The 19,520-nt window shown below is 41.3% G+C and overlaps 1 protein-coding gene across 7 annotated transcripts in view; it reads right to left on the reverse strand.

Annotated features, from left to right (window-relative positions):
- PLXNA1 (plexin A1) overlaps positions 1-19,520 on the reverse strand; it is a 403,477-nt gene that overhangs the window by 328,912 nt on the left and 55,045 nt on the right. The gene's annotated exons all lie outside the window — the stretch shown is intronic.

Raw genomic sequence — 19,520 nt, forward strand, 5'->3', positions numbered from 1 at the left:
TTACAGGAAATTTGCATGCAATATAATTTATTTCTAAGCTGCTATTCACAAGTAGCTATACCAGGGGTGTCAAAGTCAAGGCCTTTAGATCTGGCCCACAAGGCCACCCTGGAAACAGCAAGGGACTGGCCTGCGGTGCCTCTGCCAGTGAAAACTGAGCTCAGGAGGACAACATGGAACTTTTCTGAACTTCGTTTTCACTGGCAGGAGGTTGCAGGAGCCGGAAACGGAGCTCAGGAGCCGATTTTCGCTGGCAGAGTACTCAGGCCACCGCAGGCACCCCCAACATGAGTGACATCAACCCTAACCCACCCTTGCCACACTCACACCAGGCCCCCAAGGTCAATCACAATCCTGATGCGGCCCTGAATGAAATTGAGTTTGATACCCCTGAGCTACACACACAATGGGAACATCATTTTGCACAGGACCCATATAGTATTCTAGCTTATTCACTGGTCTTTTGTAGAAATTGTATTTTGGAAATAAACTGTATGCAAAATATACTGTATGGAGAGTTAAAAAGTGGCATAACAATACGTAAAATTGTTATCCAGATTTTGAAGAAAATAATGTATAATTACAATGGCCAGGGTAAATGAATTACACACACTACAGGTGGTAAAAGTTCGTGTTTTTCACTCAAATGGAAGAAAGTATTATCTTACAGTACATACTGTGAAACACAGATATATCACTTAAAAACCCAAAGAATGATGTTTTTGAAACAGTTAAAGGTTTTTACATGGCTAATTAGTCAACTTTTCTATTAAATCACACACAATAATTAACTCAGAATTATTTAATTGGTTGGGAGCCCTATTTTAATTTACCACACATTTAATTAAGCTGGTGAATCAAATCTTGGTGTTTGGCTTTCTCAAACAATACTGTGAAACTATTGTTCACTTTAAAAGGTTGGATTATGTCTCTTCCTCTGTCAAATGGAAGGAAAAAAAATTGCTGAAATTAAAGGTTCTAGACCAATTACGCTTAAAATGTGAGGGGGCTGGAAGCAACAGCTAGAGAATAAGAAGTAGAATACAGCTGAGCATACACACAAAAGAAAGCATGTAACATAAAATCCTGCTAGTAAAATGTTGAAGCTCCAACCCTTCTTAAAAGACACAGTGCATATTCAGGGGGCAAGAATGAAACATGGATGTTTCCTGATTCATTACTTCGCTTCAAGCCCACTTATGAGGGCAATGAAGGAGGGATAGGAAAGGCAATATTCATTTGTTAATGTTTATTAAGTGGCTACTGACTAATTGGCTATTCATTTCTGGGCTTTGTGACATCTTCAGTAGAAAAATGAACTCTGTGATCACCTTTGTTTCATGTTATTTGTAAAAGTCATACTTAAATTTGACAGAAACGGGTTTGTGGCAAAAAAAATTCTTTAAAAAACCTCACAATTTCCAAAGCGATTCCATCACACTTCTACACATTAGAGCCAAGCAGTACTTCAGATTCCAAAGCAAAGAAGATGCTTTAGAGCACACTGGGTACTCATGTATCACTCGTCTTCCCTGCTTAAGATCATTTATTCCTGATTTGTTTTATATTCTGCCTTTATTTAATTCAGGAACTGGGCATGGGTGTGGCCCTCCTAGCTGCAAATGCAGTCCCTGGAAAAGATGCATTTGCTTTAAGCAGAGAGGCATGACTGCATATCCCACCATCACCTGAAACCCTTTTCGCCATAGAATTTAGAGTGTTGTGCGTGTGTGAGTGTGTGTGTGTGTGCACGCCTGCACACCAAAGGGTAAAGTGTGCGGGTTGAGGGGGGGGAAGCCTACAGGGGGTGCGGGCGGCGCAGGGGGGAAAAGAAAGGGGGGGGGGCACAAAGCGCTAGGAGCCCAAAAGCTCACCAAAGAGGTTGATGACAAGTTCTTCTAATTGACTATAGGACTGTCATCTCAGTCCTAAACTCCAGTATTAATCCAAAACTGTTATTCATACATAGATCCATAACATATAGTTATTGACTGAGATGGGTAGCTATAGAAATTCAGTGAATGAATGAATGAATGAATGAATGAATGAATGAAACCATCTCGAACTGAAAGGGATTAAAAATAACATTGCTTTTATTTCACAGCACAAGGTTCACTGCAAATTGTACAGTACAAGTCCAGAAGGAAGAATCTGTGGTCTTGAGCCAGGCACTTCCCCATTTCCCCACTGTCCCTATGACTCTCTTTCCATTTTTGTCACCACTATAACTAAGATACATAAATCAGACAGGATTACTTATCATTATGAGCAAACTGTGCCCAGTGACACACTTCTTCACTGGAAAAAAAAATCAACTGAAGACACAACGTATTTCTTTTTTAAGAAAATTGTTATTGAAGATTCTTTAACAGGATAAAAACAATGTAAATATTAGAAAAGGAAAAAATAAGAAATGGTGAATATAAGTAAGAAAAAATAGAAAACAAGAAGAAACAAAAAATTACAAAGAAGCAGCTTCCAATCTTTTTGACAATGGCTATAAATGCACACACACACTCTCTACAGTTACATATCATAATTCCCTTGTTTTCATAAACAACTCTTTCTAATCTTCAAACCCTTAATCACAAATCCTTTTTTTTTTCAGCTAAAAGTCCGTAAGAGGTAAGATATAACTTATTTCTCAATCCTGGAATGGTTAATGAAAAAAATCGAATAACCTGATCTCCCATCAGGATGCCATATAGTAAGAATCATATTGTATTAATGTCTTGTCTACATAAACTCAGCAAGAGAGCCAATTTGGCCACTCTTTTACTCCCTAAAGCAGGTCCTGGCTCTAAAATGGATCCACAAATTGAACAGGAAGAGGACAGAAGAAACCACAAGACAACATGGGCTTGGTGTTCTGCAGCCCAGATCACATTTTCAGTCTGATGTATTCCTGGTCCAAAGCCAAGGAACAAACAAACTAGAATGAGCTCTCCAGCCAAATGTGTTCAGTTCCTTCACATCAGGAAATAACTACAAATATCTCTGGAGCCCCCTTTGGTGATCAATCCATCTGGATTTGGCACATTCAGAATCAAGACATCAAGAATCCTAGGAACTATATTAATATCCTGGATGAACATTAAAGATTGGTCCACACAGTATGTTTTCTGTCCACACAAAAAGTCCTGGTCTTTCTTAAATATGCACAAATGTATGCCTGGGCAGGCCAATATATTGTGCAATCAAGTTTTCATAAATCTAGCCTGCAGTGTATTCCATATCCATAGCTTAACTTTTTTCAGCTGCTGTGATTGGTAATGGATGGGCTCCTATAACTTCAATTCAAATCTGGATCAGCAATTATAAGCATCAGTGGAGAATACTGGAAAATATAGGACATTGGGTCCTGGTTGCATCTCATCACAGTGGTGAATTATCTCCACTTATCCCCTTAAGAAAAAAGCTTGTGGTCCAAGTCATGCAGAATGAACAAAACTGGGTAAATACACAATACACTCCAGAGCCTTGAGGAAAAATTTATACAATTTCTGTGCTTGCCTTTAATCCATAAGGAAGAAGACTGTATACCTTGTTCATTCTGAGAATTACATGAGATTATTAACAGTTCCATGGAATCTTAAAAATCCCCCCTTCTGAAGGCTCTTCTTGAATTCAGATAATTGCTCAAGACTTGGCATTTAAAATAATGCATTAATTTGTATGTAGAATATTATTTGGGTTTTAAGAGCTTCTCAAGAAAATGATGCTTCATTAGCAGTAAACCCAAATACATACATAACAGTGGGCAAATTTATATTCCAGAAATTTGCTTGAATAAACACTTGCAATAATGGGAATCACCACAGACTGCCACCACAATCATGAACTCACCTAGTGTTTGTTTTTTTTCCCTGTTAATGTTATTTGAGATTGCTTGGGTTAGTCATTAAAACAAACCTATTGCAAACCACTGAATATGAGACACAATAACTGATTCTAGGAACAGATAATATATCTAAACCCAAAGTTGTTTCATCAACATTCTTTCACACGAATTTGCCATCTAGACAACTGAAAGATTGGTAGGGTAAATGAAAAAGAATATTCACAAGATTCGTGGCAAAATTGATGTTCTAAGTTTTTTCTCTACCCTATGTGCCCGTGATTTCACCTACACCCTGTAGTAGATATATTGTTATGCCTGCTGTATAGAATATAAATATACAAATACCATGAATATTCACCAAATGATAAGTGATGCAAAAGCAAGGATAATCCTGCCCTTGATCTTATTCCAGTTCTCTCCAGCGGTTCAATATTTAATGGAAACCACAAATACGTGAACCGCATCAGCAGCATTTCGTTCCATTCAAAAAAATCAATCCCAAGCTTGCTATGCACTTCAGAAATACTACTCACCAGCAGCAACCACACTTTGCCCAATTTTTGAAGCCTGTGGATTTTTTCTCCTGAAGGTAATAGGAGATTATGATGACCTTGGGGTTGCAGACATAATAAAAGTAAAGTGTTTTTTGAAGCCAATGCGTTATAGGTCTGATCCATATGCCTCCTTTCCCAACTCATCTTTACAAGAGGTTTTTTTTTTCCCCACCTTGGATCATTTTGTAAAAGGAGCAAATAACCCAAAGCAAAGAGGGTGTCAAATTCTACCTCACAACTCTTTTGCTGCTCTGCAATTCTGGAAGAAGTGGACTCCTGGCCTAATAATGGTCTACATCAGATCCATAAAGGAGGAACTTCTACAGATTCTCTTTTTTGAGAGCCTGAATCAAAGAACTGGCAGAATTCTATGCATTGGGAAATTCTTGGCAGCCCAAGACCCATTAAGCATTGTCATTCTCAAATTCAATATTTCAAACAGGAATGCTATAGTGAAAGCTTTTCCAAAAATTGGGCAGAGAAAACCAGGGGCTACTTTTCTACTCAAATGCATTATTTGTCAGCATATGACTAAACATTCATGGATACCTTTATTTCCATGTTTTTTGTGTCACTTCCCTGAAGTTTCTGACCAGAAGGGCGTTCAGGGATACAAGAGCTGATCTGTGCCTCATTTGGTCTCCTAGAAAGATGAAGAGATTGAGGACAAGAAAACAGAAGACTGGAGAAAGTCTTATCTTTCCCCCTCAGTCAGCAGTTATGTGACCCAGCAGGTAGCAGTGTAACAATTTCATCCCTTTCCACCAGAATTGAATTAGTCTGAAGCCAAAATCAGATTTCTGAGCCCAGCATTCTTGACAGTAAACTCTTTACTCTGTCAGGCAGCTGTTAACTGTATCCCTCGGAGCTTGAAGAGGAGAAGGAGGGGCTGACTGGGACAATTACAAATGGATCTCTATGAACAACCACCCCAGGTGGAGGCAGCTGAACCACCTGCTCCCACAGAGCAGTTCCATATACCTGCCAGACCTGTAATTTATAAGCGGACAAACTGAAAAATAAATCCAATTCTATATTTCTTCCTCTAGATATCTAAGCAGGACAGAGATTCCAAACAACATATGGTCCTGTCACATATGCATCCTTAGATCTAAAAAAACTAAAGTGTGTATCACTAGCTATATACAAATGGCATACTTAATTGGCAGAAATTAGATTGGTTCTAACATGGCAATATATCCACTGTGTGGCATAAAAACTGCCTTAGATAAATTAGCAAGAAAATGCTATTAGTTCATACTTCCCTAGCATTCTAGATAAAATTAAGAGAAAATCTGTAACAAGTAGTCTTAAAATGCAACATCTTTCTGGTCTTTAATCATGAACACATTCTTTTTGCAGACTAAGTGGTAGAACTGTAAGATGTTGCTGAATTTACAACTTACAATTGATCTTTATCATTGGTCATGCTGCCCAAGGGCTTTGGAAGTAATAATTTATCAACATATGCAAGACCAATAAATTTTCACCCCTGTCTTTGAGACTAAAATCTCAAGGTCCAGAAAACCAGACTGTTATCTTTTATTTTCTACCTTTTTCTCTCTTTTCTCCTAGTTTCTTTTGTTTTTCCTTCAAGCAAAATCTCCTATGGAGGAACACTTTGAATAGCTGAATGTCTTTAAAATTGCTCATATCACCAGTTAAATGTGAATACACCCTTAAACTGAAGTAAGGATTAACTCTGGCTTAGCTATAAATCATAAAGACATCAGGTTAATTATAGGAGAATGCAATGCTAAAGTTGGAAGTAAGAGATCATCTGCAATAAGAGGAATATTTAGGTTTGGTGTATGAAATGAATATGGAGACAGATGAATAGAGTTCAAGAAAAGTCAGTGTTTATAGCAAATACCGTATTTGCCGGCGTATAAGACGACTGGGCGTATAAGACGACCCCCAACATTTCCACTCAAAATATAGAGTTTGTTATATACTTGCCGTATAAGACTACCCCCTCTTCCACACACCTTCCACTTTTGCACTTTTTTTTTTTTTACGCACTTTTCTGCTTTGGACAATTTTGAAATGAGCTAATCCAATTTTGAACCAAGAATATGCAAATAGCTATGGAGTTTAGAATGAGTTTTAAAAATATTTTTCATTGCTTACCATTAAGCGTAAAATATGTTGTAAATAAAATGAGAACACAGGAAACGTTCTCTTCTCAATACAGCTGATCTCTCTCTCTCTCTCTCTCTCTCACACACACACACACACACACAAAACCCGGACACTGAAAAGGCTGCCAAGGAACAGTATATTCAATGCCTTCTCTTTAATCAAGAAACAAGGAATTCCTTAGAATCTTTTTTTTCCCCAAGTGGCCCTCTTTAAAAAAAAAATGGAGGTAACACTTTCATTCAAAAAGTCTTCCAGTATCTGGAGTCGCTCAGACATATTGAAGTGAGGCAGGAGAGTAAGTGAAATTTGAAATGATCCAGCTACCGTTTTCTTCCCCTCCCGCCCGAAGGCCATTATCTCCACGTCAAAACGAACGAGGGAGGCAAAGAAGCCAAACACGCTAAAAGGATCTCTTTATTTTCCTACACAAGGTCACACCTACTTTTCCGCATTCAAAGGACAACCTCTCCTCACCACCACCACACACACACACACACCCCAATACCCGCAAACAATGTTCTGGGCATTAATCACCATTGCTACATTAACCTGGTAAATTTATACCCTGCCTCCCCCAGTGTTGCTTTGACGGCAGGATTTCACACAGCGGGCGCTTGCTCGCTCTCTTCTCCGCTCTCCCACCGTTCGCACATGTTGGAAGCACCGTAAAACCTGATAACCCACCCGGGGCTCCCCATCCTTAACCTACAGCCGCCGCATGCAAAACCTGCGTGCAAAAAGAAAAAAAAAAAAAGAAAAGTACGCCGCACGTGAGGATCTTGAATCCTCTCCTCCCCACACCGCTAAGGAAGGAAGAGGGGGAAAGGTTGCGCAGCGCGTGGCGAGTGACACCCGCCACACACACACACACACACACACACACACACACACACACACACCGCTCCCCCAGCCTCCTCCCGGCTGCAACTCAAGCTCGAAGTGGGAGTCGGAGTCCTCCCGGCGTATAAGACGACCCCCCACTTGGAGGCATGTTTTTCAGGGCAAAAAGTCGTCTTATACGCCGGCAAATACGGTACCTTCTTTAACAAGCTAAAAGACTACATATGGACATCATTGGATGGACGCAGCAAAACAAAATTTTCTTTATGCTCTGCATGCAAAAATAGAAAAGTTTTGGTCAATCAATAAAAATGAGAGTTGATGATAACTGCAACTGGGATAACATGGTCCTTCTTCTAAAATTACAATTTAAATAAAATAATCAGTTCTACAATGTATACTCTCAGTAATATTCTACATGATTATATGGTAAAAGTAAAGGATAGATTGATTGATAGGCTGCCGTAAGAACTGGGTGAAATATGTGACATCATTAAAGATGGAGAAAACAAAAATATCCCAGAATGAAAAAGCAAAAGGAAGAAATAGTCAAACGAGGGCCACATAATTGTGTAGAATATTGTTGAGTATGTGATAAAAAGAAGAAAACTCTGCCAATTCAACACTGAGTTCCAGAAAGGAGAAAGATAAGAAAAAAGTACAAAGAAATATAGGGGTAACAACTGGATGGTGAGGACAACAATTTTTAAAATCACAGAAGTCAAGGAAACATTTTTATCAAAAGATGGGTAAAATAAATGGTAAAGAATGCAAAGATCTATTGTAAAAAGAAAATATAAACAAGAATTTCAAAATTCATGATATGTGAGATATATCGCTGGACTAGAATCAAACATTATGAAAACTTAAATGGATCCTAGAAACCAACAAAACTAAAGGAACTGATAAAACACCAGCAGAACTGTTGGATTTCTTGTCAAGAGAATACAAAAGTCAGTCTGCTGTTCAATATTTTAAAAAATATAAAATAGTGCAAATAGTGCCAATCCAATGCACAAGGCAGAAAAGTTCAAGTAATACCAGCCTTTATCTTGCTAAACTCAAAAATTGCAGGATGGTAACTTGCCTAAAACTATAAAAGAAAAGAGACATCTGCTACCTGGGAGAAAGACTCTGACAGATCTAGAAAAAATACTAAAATGCAGAGATATCACATGGACAAGGAAAGAACAGATTGTCAAGGTTTTCCCAGCTGTAACATATGGTTGTGAAAGCTGGACCCTTAGAAAGGCTGAACAAAGAAAATGGAAGTTTCTGAATTGTAATACTGAAGAAAACTGTTGAAAAATAATTCAGACTAGAAGAAGGAAAAAATCATTAAATAAATAAAGTCATCTTAGATTGCTCATTGGAAACACTAATAATGAAGTTCAAGTTTTAATATTTTGGACACACAAAGCAAGAGTCAAGGAATATTCTAATGCTTGGAAAAACTGAAGGCAGTCAAAATGAGGAGGGGGGAGGAGGGGGAGGAGGCTAAATCTATTGCTGATGACATAAACATGAGCTTACAAGAAACACTGGCAGACAATTGTGGTAAAATTACATCTATTGAGTCACAAAGAGCCAGAGGCAATTGAATAAGCAGTAAGAAGAAATTAGCGATCCAAATGATGCAAATTGATCCATCCTTTTGTTTTGTCTTATGAACCATTCAAAAATCCCTAAATGCTTCATGAAAACAACTTGGCTGGAAATGCAATAGAGCTATTCTCGGGCATTGAAAACAAATGACCTGAACTCCATTTTGCTCTTTTGCCACTCTAATAAAGCCAGGTGTAAATCAGCCTTGCCATTTCCAAACCTGCCCATCCTTTTTACTGAAGGGCCTCCAAGTGTCAGGTAACAACTCCTGTAGCAATACAAGCTGGAGATGGCAGGAGTTGCTTTTTCACATGTCTGGCAGGGGTAAGAAAAGGTGTGACTTTATGACTGTTTACTCATTCTGAGCTATACTGAAGAGCTATACTGGGAGTAGCAAACGAACTCCCTTTCCCTTAGAAAATATCCTTACTTAATTTACTTCGTGTTTCGGCAGCCGTGCTTTCCCCAGAGATCACAGTTTGTCACTCTTTGAATATTTTCTGTCTTGCCATTGTGATTCAAAATTTGAGCCGCTTTTTAAGATAGCGCGCTCATTCAGTTCCTAATTACCTTTCGCCAGCGGCGTTTTCTCCCCTAGGATTTACAGAGGGGAGGGCGGTGTAGCCCTCCTGGTCCCCTCTTTATCGTTCAGTCGCACAGTATCCATTTTGTTTTGTGCCCTTTTAAATGACTGTGTGACTAAGGTTGAAGAGGTATTGGTGCCAAAACAAAACTGGCCAGTGCCGTTTTAGAGTTGGGCAACGGTCATTTTGGCGTGCAATTTACAGGACTTCGCCATTTTATCCACGTTGCATCGTGTGGCCGTATTCCTGAATTTTACTTTTCCTGTGAGAGGCTTTAATTTCTTCAAAGCTTAATGCAGCTTATAAAGGAGAATTAAAATTTGCAGCTCCCTTTACTCCCGTTTCGGGGAGGTATAAGTAAAGATTGTTGGCTGCCCCCCTCCTCCCTGTGGTGGGGCAGGACCCTGGACACGCCAACCATCCATATATAGATATACTCACAGATATATACATTTCAATATATTGTTATTCATACTCTACTACAGATTAACTTATAGACAGAGTAACTACAGAATTGCAATGGCAAACAGAGGTGGCGCTAAGATATGGGCCCTAAATAAGTCCAAGAAATCTAAGGGTCCTTCGAAGGCCACAGAGAAAGATGTTACCTGATGCCAGAAGGCGTTGGAAAAGCAAATTGAGAAACACTCTAAGGAGGCTGAAAGAACTTCCCAGCCTCCTCCCCCAGTTCCTATCTCAGACTCAACAGCCAGCAGTAGCCTTAGACTGGGCGTTGGTTCTTACCTGATACGCCCCTTCTCGGCGAGCCGCGAGGAGCATCCAGAGAGTGGGAGATGCTTCAGAGTCCTCTCTCACAGGCTGAGCTTCAATTGAGGAATGCTCCGCCCCCTCACGTGACTCCATGCAGCGTTCCCCAGTTTTTGCGAGGACGAGAAGGAAAGGCTATGTACTCATCCTAACCAACTAGTGGATCCTTGGCTGAAACAAGATTCCCCACCAGACGGAGAAATTAGGGTGGGGCTGGATGCTCCTCGCGGCTCGCCGAGAAGGGGCGTATCAGGTAAGAACCAACGCCCATTCTCCCTCGAGCCGCTCGGAGCATCCAGAGAGTGGGACATACCAAAGCTTGGCAGTCCTACGGGAGGGACTCCGTCTGGTCCGGAAGCCCCTCCGGGTCACTGATGACCCTCTGTAGGACTCGGCGGCCAAACGAGGCCTCCGCTGAGGCATATACGTCTATTTTGTAATGCCTGATGAATGGAGACAGGGAGGCCCAAGTGGCTGCCCGGCATATGTCAGCGATTGGGGCTTGTGTGGCCCAGGCTGCGGAAATAGCTGCACTCCTGGTGGAATGAGCAGTTATTCCACTGGGTGCGGGCAGGGAATGTGATAGGTAGCATCTGGAGATAGTTGCCCTAATCCAGCGACTGATGGTTGAGGGGGATACCTTGAGCCCCAATGTCCTGGGCTGAAAGGAAAGGAAGAGGGATTCCGACCTTCTCAGGGGTTGTGTGCGCTTAATGTAGATGCGCAAGGCCCGTCTTACATCTAGGGTGTGCCAAAGAATTTCCCTGTCCCTCGAGGGTCTGGGGCAAAAGTTTGGGAGAACCAGTTCCTGCGACCTGTGGAAGGTTGAGTTGACCTTGGGCAGGAAGGTGGGGTCGGGGCGAAGGACCACCCGGTCGGCGTGGAACATACAGAGGTCCTTTCTGACTGATAAGGCTGTGATTTCCGAAACTCGCCGTGCTGATGTAATGGCCACCAGAAAAACTACCTTAAATGTTAAAAACTGAAGGGAGGACTCCCTTAGAGGCTCAAACGGGTGTCTTGTGAGTGAAACGAGAACCTTATTGAGGTCCCAGGTAGGATACCTGTGAACAGTCAGGGGGCACAAGTTGGTGGCACCTCTGAGGAAGGCCCAATTGAGCATTCCTCAATTGAAGCTCAGCCTATGAGAGAGGACTCTGAAGCACCTCCCACACTCTGGATGCTCCGAGCGGCTCGAGGGAGAACTGTCCATGCACCCAGGCCAGCTAGCACCTTATAGGCCTCACCAAACATAAATATCCTGAGGCGAGCCCCCGAGGCGACCTTCATTCCAACAGCGGCTGGCCTATGACAGGAGGAGTTCCTGCCCGATGAGGTATCAGAAACTATGAAGGCATGGATGGAGCTTGCAATCCGCAGAGGAGTCGCAGCCGGGGTGCAACAATCTTTGATGACCAGACAGATACCAGTATCGGAATATGACTGTCAGTCAGTAAGATCTCTATGCAGAACTGACCTACATTATCCTCAGGTACCTCCTCAAGGGGAGTTTTCTTTCATTTCACATATGCATCCAGATATACAGGAGGAGGGAGAAGGGAGAAGGGAGAAGGTGAGCCCGAAATGGAGCAAGTAGACACAGTATCAGTTCCAGATAGTGAAGTCCCCTTGGAGGAGGAACCCCTAGAAAGAGGCATGTCCAAGGACAAGGACCTCAAGCCAGACCAACCCACCTTTACGGGGCTATTTTGTCCACAGCTTTTCAAATATCTTCTTTTCAAGGCCAAAACCACAGCTCGCCTTGAAAAGTCTCCTTCCGTTCTTCAACCAGAACCTCAGGAGGAATCGGAGGATTTGATTTTCTCACAACCCATTGACAAGGTTGAGGTTATTCCAGTTCCGCAAATGTTTTCAGATCTGATCCAGAAACAGTGGACCTCAGCAGCAGCGTATCCAGCCCCTACTAGCTTTGATAAGAATTTCTTTAATTTAGCTTCTGGATTTTCTAATTGCTTGAATACCCCTGAAGTAAATGAGCCAGTGGTGGCCTTAGCATCCTCTTCCACCATTCCCACAGAAGCGGAGGAGGCCCTCAAACTGGGGGAAAAGAAAGCTGAGATAGCACTCCAAAAGGCACATCAGGGCGGCAAGAGCCGCGTCCTTCTTCATCAGAACCTCACTCAGATGGCTACGTCACCTGAGGGACACCATACAAAATTCTAATGTTAGGACACACCAGGACATTGCCAAATTAATTGCGGCCACAGAGTTTTCTATGGATTCTACATTTAATTCGGTCAAGTTTTCAGCTCGAGCCATGGCATCACAGGTTACAGCCCACCGGTTACTATGGCTTAGACATTGGCAAGCTGATATCAAACACAAATGGAAACTTGCCTCTTCCCTAATTTTGGGGGATAAATTGTTTGGGGCTGCCCTGGATCCACTTCTAATTAAGACCAGAAGCAAGAAGAAGATCCTCCCCTCCATTCTTCGTCGCTCTGACAGCAGAGTTTTTCAGCCCTTTCGGAGAGGCTCCTTTCATCCCTATTATCAAGGCCCATTCTCCCCCAGATTCCAGAGACCACCAACATATAGGGGAGCCCAGCAGTCAAATAGATCAGAATTCTCTGACAGACCTCGCTGGGGTGGACAAGAGAAGCAATTTTTCAGGGGAACTGGAAACAGAGGTTTTTGCTGTCCAAGATAAATACAGGGATCTCGCTCCCATTGGAGAACAATTAAGGCTCTTTGCAGACCAATGGGACTCTTCCACATCGGATTCCTGGGTTCGCAACACCATCAGATTTGGCCTGGCTCTAGGGTTCTCCTCCACACCTCCAAACTTTTTCATGAATAGTCCTATCTCCCGAGATCCGGTTAAAAGGAAACTGATGGAGACAGCAATCAATCACTTACTAGAAATTAAGGCCGTCCAACCAGTAACCCGGATCAACATGGACAAGGATTCTATTCCCTACTTTTTGTATTCCCTACTTTTTCCAAGAGTTGGGGTGGGGGTGGAGGGCAATCCTAGATTTCAAACATCTCAATCGTACTCTAGTCTACCGCAAATTCAAGATGAGTACATTGCAATCCATTCTCCTTAGCATAAGGGTGATTTTTTGACTTCCATCAATTTAACATAGGCTTATCTTCACATACCAATTAGACCTTCACATTCCAAATTTCTCAGATTCTGCTACAGCAACCAACATTTCGAATACGTTGCCCTGCCCTTTATGTTGTCAATAGCCCTAAGGACTTTTACAAAGGTTCCGGCACCTCTGGCCGCACACCTTAGGAGCACTCCAGTTAGGCTCCAGTGCTACCTGGATGACATTTTAATTTTGTCCTCCTCATCCAGGCAAGCAGAATTGGATACCAAAATTATATTGTGAACCCTTCAACATCATGGTTTTTCCACCTGGGCTCGATAATAGACACAGTAGAAGGAAGAGTGTTTCTATCCTGAGAGACAGGAGAGCATTAAAACCTTAGCTCAGTCTATCAGAACCCTCAAACGGGTTCCTCTAGCAGATTTGTCCAAACTACTGGGAAAAATGATCTCCTGTATTTCTATTGTTCCTTGGGCTTGATTCCACACCGCATAAATTGGTTGGAGCTCAGGGCAGTCCACCTGGCCCTTTGCAGTTTCCTCCCACATATTCAAAGGAGACACATACTAATACTGACAACGTCACAACAAAAGCACATATCAACAGACAAGGGGGAAACCACTCAAAACATCTCATGTGGGAAGCAGAGAGACTGTGCCTTTGGGCAGAAAGGAACTTAGCCTCTATCAGAGTGGAGCATGTTTCCGGCCTGACAAACACACAGGCAGACTGGCTAAGCAGGGCCACGATCGACCAATCAGAGTGGCATCTGCATCCGGACCTGTTTCAGGAGGCAGTCCAGAGATTTGGTCTGCTAGTTATAGATCTGTTCGCTTCTCCCCTGAACTTGCAGCTCCTGAGATTCTTTTCAAGATACCCATCCCAGGGGGCGGAGAACATCAACGCCCTCTGGTGCCGGTGGCCCTGGGGTCTCCTATATGCCTTCCCCCCTCTCCCATTGATACCCAAAGTGGTACAAAAACTACTGGACAAGAAAGTGGAGCTGATCTTGGTGGCACCCTACTGGCCCAGGAGGCCATGGTTTGGAGATCTCAGAGGCCTGCCCACAGAAGAACTGTGGAAAATTCCACCGCACAAAATTCAGCTCACCCAAGGACCAATCCAACACCCAGACCCTCAATGGCTCCACCTAGCCATTTGGAGGTTGAGCGGCGATTTCTAAGAAAGGAGAATTTTTCGGCCAGGGTGATCAATACCATTCAAGCGGCTCGGTGCCCTTCTACAAGCTTCATATATAATGCCACATGGACTATCTTCTTCAAAAGGTGCACCAAAACCAGGGTGGACCCATTTTCACTGTCAATTGCACAAGTTTTAGAGTTTCTCCAAGATGGTCTCGACAGGGGCCTCTCTCCAAACACTTTAAGAAGACAAGTGGCAGCCATTGCCTCAGTGGTGACTTGGGAAGGTCTACCATCCATCTCCGATCACCCACGGATAAAGAGTTTTCTTAGGGGTGCCACAAATTTGTGTCTGCCAGTGGTGCATCGTTACCCGACCTGAGACCTTAACAAGGTACTCATAGCACTCACAAAGAGTCCATTTGAACCCCTGAAAACTGTTAGCCTCCATTTTCTCACATACAAGGATGTTTTCCTCGTGGCTATATCAGCATGTCATATATCAGAAATTGCAGCCCTATCGGCCCGAAAGGACCTCTGTATATTCCATGCTGACAGAGTGGTGCTTCGACCAGACCCCACATTCACACTTAGTCAATTCTGCCTTCCACAGATCACAAGAACTAATTCTCCCTAACTTTTGACCCAGACCTTCTCAGGGCCTAGAGCATCAATGGCACCGACTGGATGTCCTTAGAGCTCTCCATACTTACTTACATAGAATGGCTCCTTTCAGAAAGACTGAAGCTCTTTTCGTATCCTTTCAGCCAACCTCCCAGGGGCAGAAAGTTTCCTCTTCGACTATAGGCAGGTGGCTGAAGGCCACGATAGCCAAGGCATACAAGTCTCAATCACTGCCTGTGCCTAGGGGCATCACGGCCCACTCAACAAGGAGCATGGCAACTTCAGTGGCCTGGGCCACGCAAGCTCCAATTGCAGAAATATGTAGAGTGGTAACATGGGTCTCCCCATTGCCTTTCATTAGGCATTACAAAATTGATGTATTTGCTTCTGCTGAAGCCTCTTTTGGTAGGAGGGTGTTACAACAAGTCCACTCGGACAGTGGGGGGGGCTCCAACCCAGACAGAGACCCTCCTGTAGGACAAGCCAAGCTTTGGTATGTCCCACTCTCTGGATGCTCGGAGCAGCTCAATGGAGAAGGGGCGTTGGTACTTACCTGATACGCCTGTTCTCGGTGAGCTGCGACGAGCATCCAGCCCCACCCAATATCTGTCTGGTGAGGTCCTGTTCCGGCCAACGACTAATCTGGATATAAGTTTCAAAAAAAAACAAAACCACAAACAGACCAATATAGAGGATGGGGGTTGCATCACCTCGTCTTTGCCAAAACTGGGGGACGCTAGGGAGGAGCCAGGGTGGAGTAAAAGCATCCTATTCAATTAAGCCCAGCCTATCCGAGCAGAGACTAAGCACCTCCCACTCTGGATGCTCGTCGCAGCTCACCGAGAACAGGCATATCAGGTAAGTACCAATGCCCCCACTCTTTAACCCGTGAAAGTGCACAGATTTCTTGTGAGAATTAAATGTAACAGAGCACCATAGACTGCCTATTCTATTCGGATGTTTTGAAGATGATGGTTAAAATGTTACTGCTATTATAAATATGTTTCGCTTTTTCAAAACAAAGATGGTAATTTAGTGAACTACTAGAATAAGAATCTTTTAAGCTCCTGAAAGCTATTTCTGAACCTGTGTTTTGTCATAGTGGTATTTTCATGTCATGTGTTGGTAACATAGTTTTACATGGGAAATTCTTCATTGCGCATGAGGACTATTATCTCTATCCATTACTCATCTAATTTTCAGATGGTTGTGTAAGGTTTCCCTTTCACTGCTGTTAAGAATACACTAAAACCAGGCAAGTCAACCAAATCGGAAATATTTTTAGATTATCCTATTCAGAAAGATTATTGAAGTTATGAAAGTAAAGAACTACAGTGCAAGTGTTTATACATTGCATTCCCATCTCAACTGCTAATACCAACAACATAATACTTTATAGTTTATAATAGCATTCCAGCTTTAATCTCTCCCGTTTCTTATGGAGACAGCATCCAGCAAACTATATTCTAGTATTTATTTCCAGGCTAGCAAACACATACAGCTTCTAATGCTTCCAAAAGCCATGGAAATAACACTCCTTGAGTCCTTATGTAAATCTAGGCAACATGGCACTTCCCCCACATTTTGAATATAGTGCCCATAATTCTGTCCCACTGAATCTGATTAAGGCTGGTATGGTCCCAAACATTTGGAACAAATCAGATTTCTTGTCCTAAACATATAGGGGAAATTTTGTGTCCTTTCAGTAAGTTGTGGATTCTCCTTCCTATCTATCATTCCCATTTTGCTAAGACAATGATAGCAATTCAACATTTGGAGGCCAAACATTACTACTTAGTACTACTATTTAATAGTGTAGCAAAGATAGTCATCCTATCAGGGAGACGAATGGCATATGAATTTAATAAATAGATAGTCCACCAGTACCAAATGTCTAATTTTAGTAAACTTTAATGGCAGACATTTTATTTGTCCACGTTTTATTTGCCTTTTGTTTTATGTTAGCTTCCTTTTCCATATGGTTCCTGACTTGTATGACACAAGCCACTCTGGGAAGAGAAGAGACGTTTCTAAATAATCCTGAGGTTCATTATTTCTAATGATGCTTGGAATAGCTTTTGCCAATGCCCTTTATGTTTAAATCATAAGAAAATAGATTAGATTAAATTTTAAGGGCATCATCCTGGCAGTACAAACTGTTCCACAGTGAATAAACTGCTTCAAAAAATGCTAGACTCAACTTTGTTGTTTTTTTAAAGCATTTTAAATAATTTTATTATGTTTTACAAAGCATAAATATAAAAAAACAACAAAAACTAACAATCAGAAGAAATAATAAAGAGTAAAAAGAAATGGAGATCAAAGTATGTAAAAATATAAAGGAAAGGAAAGGAAAAAACAAATGTACAAATAATGACTTCCAACTTCTTCCAAATATATAAAGAACACTTATTTTTGATATTAGTTTATTCGCTGATTATTTATTAACTTATTAGTTTTATCATAGTTTAAGACTACAATAAAATGTCCATTCCCCACAAAAAAGGAGGAAATAAAAAGTTTCCCTTTAAAATTTTTAGCAATCATCAAATATATTTGTCAAAATTTGCTTTTTCTCTATCTGATGCAAAAAGTCCCACAAAAACTTTAAAAGTAGAACCTGAGTATTCAACCACTTGGAACCTACACATTGTACATTTCTTGAATTGGTAACTGCAATTTTTTCCAAGTCTATTATTCAATAATTTAAGAAAATAAAAAGGCATTCCATATCCTATGCATCTAGTTTCTTTCTAGAAATAATAGGAATCTAAACTGAGGGCAAGTTTTAACTGATTTTATAGATTAATTGTAATATTTTTATTTCAAATCACACAGGTGGTAATCTTAAACTGTTCTTTTATGGGTTGGTCCAAAATTTAAAGGCAGTCTTGATCCGAGGATTGATCGAGTCCATGGAATTTGAGATCCAATCCCTCATGTTTCAATCACTGCAACTATCACTCTCCAATTCAGTTGAGAGTTAGGGCAATTTTCTTCAACCTGGGATCTGTCTGAGGTATTTGTCTGTGTGAAATTGCCCATATCAATCCACTCTTCTGAAAGGTCTTTTTATATTGTATTTTTACATAGTTTTTATGTTACATTTCTGTCCTGATTATGACTATCTGAAATGCCCACCCTATTATATGCAATCTAAAAAAGGAACCCAGCCATACAACTCAGTAAAACAAAGCAGGTTCCTCACCCGGCCTCACTGCAGGCTTTACACAATGGAATAGGCCAAGAAAGCTCTTGTGTTTGTCTTAGCAACAGCTATAGCAAATACCTCCCTTAGGACAGAGCCAGGCAACTTTCCCTTTGTTGAGAAAGTCTTTTACTTTGACTTATCTCCTTCCCCACAGGGCAACAGTTTATTTCTAATTGGCCTCAAAACTTGACACTCCAGTTGTGCTTGATACACACCTCTGACCTGGGAAAGTCCTTTCCTGCCAGTAAGAAAAATTGTTGACTATACAGTTGCTTTGTATTCCCATATGTCTAAACCAAATTGCTGCCTAATATTCCCTCTCACATCCTATGAGGTTTGGATGCAGTGTAGATAGCACATTCAAGTGACTTGAAGAATACTTGCCCAACATATTTTCCACCCAACTAAGGATCTGGACTGCCAGGAAGACTGTTCTCATGATAAGGTGGGTATGCAATCACCAGCTTCACCTGTCAGAACTTGCCATGGAAGTAATAATAAAAAGTAAATGCTAAAGAAACTCAGCCTGACATGTTTGTCAGACTTAATCCTGTCCCTGTGCCTCTCATCCAGTATTTCCCAGCTTTAGTGCCTTCCAGATGCATGTACAGAAATTTTCCCAAAATTTGAGCATCACTGTCTTGAAAATTTTGGGAAGTAATCTTTATAAAAGTAGAAAATGCCCAAACTGGGAAGTTGCTTAAATGCTGCTTTTCCATCTATGCTTCTGAAAAAAAATACATAAAAACATAAAAAGAAACTCTTAAATATGCATCAAAATTAATATAGATCCTTGACTAGATTTATAGATTTATCTGAATAATAGGAAGAGTCATTTTAAATGCCTTTTTACTGTAAGAATATTTAGTATCTGATATTTATTCCTAATATCTGCCTTTTCCTTTCTATATAAACAAACCTAAAAACTTTAATCAGCTACCTCAACATGGTCGTACTTTAAATAATGGATTGGGAAATCACTTTTGGCCTGTAAGGCCATTTTTGAAAGCTTCAGAAATAATCCAAAGCAAGAACTGCATAGCTCTTCCCAACTTGAATAAGAAATACCTAAGCCTAACACAAATGTGGGAAGAAAAAAACAACACATAACCCTATCTACAAAATCCAG

The sequence above is a fragment of the Notechis scutatus genome, chromosome 2, assembly GCF_049901735.1.
Source record: "Notechis scutatus isolate UNSWTSFEM ecotype Mainland chromosome 2, rNotScu1.2, whole genome shotgun sequence".
NCBI classification, from domain to species: domain Eukaryota; kingdom Metazoa; phylum Chordata; class Lepidosauria; order Squamata; family Elapidae; genus Notechis; species Notechis scutatus.